Raw genomic sequence first — 2,575 nt, 5'->3', positions numbered from 1 at the left:
AATGATTAGCTCAGCCCATGAATCCCTCCTCAAGGCCTTCTTTGTTTATTGAAATCTTAGTCTAAATATCATTGTTTGCTTGTTGTTTGATAGTTTTAGCATTGCTCTGTTTTTCTTGTGTTGCTCTGTTTTCACGTTTAAGTCTAGCTCGACCACGTACTCGACCTACACTCGGTCGAGTGCTGCTCGAGTTCATCCCCAGAACTTGTGTTTTTGATTTGTGATTGTCTTGTTTTATTCCTGTTTCATTTCCATTGCATTCACGTAGTTTCCTATTCATTACTTGTCTTGCATTAGTTCATTAGCATAGTGTCTATCTCTGTTCTAGTTTCATTATAGCTTTAATTTGTCTGTTCTGTTTGCATTTAGTATCTTGTTCTAGTTGTTTTTACTTTCTGCATTTCTTATCTCATTTTAGGATTGTTAGTGACAAACAATCTTTACAATTGGCTTGACTTAGACTCATATGCACATCTTAATTGTTCACAATCACTCAGATAGGATTGACACCTCTTATACTGCAACTGCATAAGGGGAATTGAAACACCCTGACTTCTATTCATTCCATACATCATCATTCCATACATCATTCATTCATACACCACAAAGAAAGTCAGTTTCAATTTGGCGTTGTTGCCCATTTGAGTGTGTTTTGTGACATTTAGGATCATTATTAGTCTAAGATTAAGTTCGTTTTTAAACACTTGTGAAGTTACTGAACTGGAATCTTCCTTTGCTTGGCTGTTTTGTGTTTCAGGTACCTACTCGACCACCTACTCGACCACCACTCGACCGAGCTGTGATCGAGCACTTGATCGAGCCAGAAGCCGGACCTAAATAGCCATTACTTCCCAGTCGACTCGACCACCCACTCGAGCCTGCGCTCGACCGTGTACCTGTTCGAGTCTATAGTAGAGTTTATTGATGCACACAAGGTCAAAAGGCAAAGATAGTCTTCAACAGCCTATTGACAACATCCATAGGCTACAAAAAGGTTTGAGACATAAGCAAGGAAGAGTAGTTCAACAACAACAAGGTCAAGACATCATGGAGCAATAAGCTATCCATGAGCAAAGACCAAGGCACATTGGTGCAGGAGATGCACCCAATACCCACAACCAAAGGGCTGGAATTGTGCCACCTTCAGTAGCAAACAATAACTTTGAGATCAAGAGTGGATTGATCTCAATGATACAAGCAAACAAGTTTCATGGGTTGCCAATGGAGGATCCACTAGATCACCTTGATGAGTTTGACAGAATATGTGGCCTCACAAAGATCAATGGAGTGAGTGAAGATGGATTCAAATTAAGGCTCTTCCCATTTTCTCTTGGAGACAAAGCTCACCTTTGGGAGAAGACTCTACCTACTGGAGCTATCACCACATGGGATGCATGCAAGAAAGCTTTTGTGGCCAAGTTCTTCTCCAATGCAAGCACTGCTAGGCTGAGGAATGAGATTTCTGGGTTTGCTCAAAGGAATAATGAGAGCTTTTGTGAAGCTTGGGAGAGGTTTAAAGGATTCCAAACTCAATGTCCTCACCATGGCTTCAGCAATGAGTCACTTCTAAGCACCTTGTATAGAGGAGTGCTTCCCAAGATAAGAATGCTTCTTGACACAGCCTCTAATGGCAATTTCCTCAACAAGAATGTGGAAGAAGGATGGGAATTAGTTGAGAATCTTGCTCAATCTGATGGCAATTATAATGAGGACTATGATAGGACCATAAGGAGCTCCTCAACTGATCAAGAGGACAAGTATAAGAAGGATTTGAAGATGGTCAATGAGAAGCTTGACAAGATCCTCCTCAGCCAATCCAAGTCCATTCACTTCATTGGTGAAGAGGAAGCTCCAGTTCAAGAGGGGGAGCCTGACTTTGCTGAGTTGTGCTACATGCAAAACGAGGGAGGATTCAAAGGCTACAACCAAGGAGGTTTCAAGAACAACAATCTCTCTTATAGGAGCACCAATGTGGCCAACCCTCAAGACCAAGTCTATCCACCTCAACAACCTCAACAGCAACAAAACTACATCCCCAAGCAACAACACCAAGTGTTCTAGCCCCAATTGTGTCCCCCACCAGGGTTTCAGACTAACCAGGGCCAGGAACAAGACTTAAGAGCAATGATGCAACAGTTGTTGATTGGGCAAACACAAGGCAAGATTGAGGAAGCCAAGCAGTTTGCTGAGTTGAATCAAAGGCTCACATCACAGTACAATGATCTGAACATGAAGTTTGAAGATCTCAACTCCAGAATGAAGTATATGGAGAGTAACATTGCCTCTACTTCAGCTCCTAAACCCAACCAACTCCCTGGAAAAGCTGTTCAAAATCCAAGGGAGTTCACTGCAAAAGCCATTCATATCTCTGATGAGGAGGTCACTAAGGACAGTGAAGTCCAAGTTTGGGAGAATTCATTAGTTATTGAAGCCCCAAGTGACGTTTGTGCAAAGCAACTGGAGTCCGTTATTGCACTCGACCAAGTACTCGAACAGCCACTCGATCGAGTGCATGCTCGAGTGGTCGATCGAGTTGCAGACTCAGAAGCTGTCAAGCCTGCTAAATACACTCCTC

At 42.5% G+C, this 2,575-nt stretch overlaps 1 non-coding gene across 1 annotated transcript; it reads right to left on the bottom strand.

Annotated features, from left to right (window-relative positions):
* Positions 1–1,443: 1,443 nt before the first annotated feature.
* LOC147950110 (small nucleolar RNA R71) lies at positions 1,444–1,550 on the bottom strand. Its single transcript, XR_015565746.1, has one exon. It is a non-coding gene; the product is annotated as a small nucleolar RNA R71 (small nucleolar RNA).
* Positions 1,551–2,575: the final 1,025 nt, after the last annotated feature.

The sequence above is a fragment of the Camelina sativa genome, chromosome 1 (assembly GCF_030686135.1).
Source record: "Camelina sativa cultivar CO46 ecotype springtype chromosome 1, ASM3068613v1".
Classification (NCBI taxonomy): Eukaryota; Viridiplantae; Streptophyta; class Magnoliopsida; order Brassicales; family Brassicaceae; genus Camelina; species Camelina sativa.
This window is presented reverse-complemented; position numbering and strand designations above follow the sequence as displayed.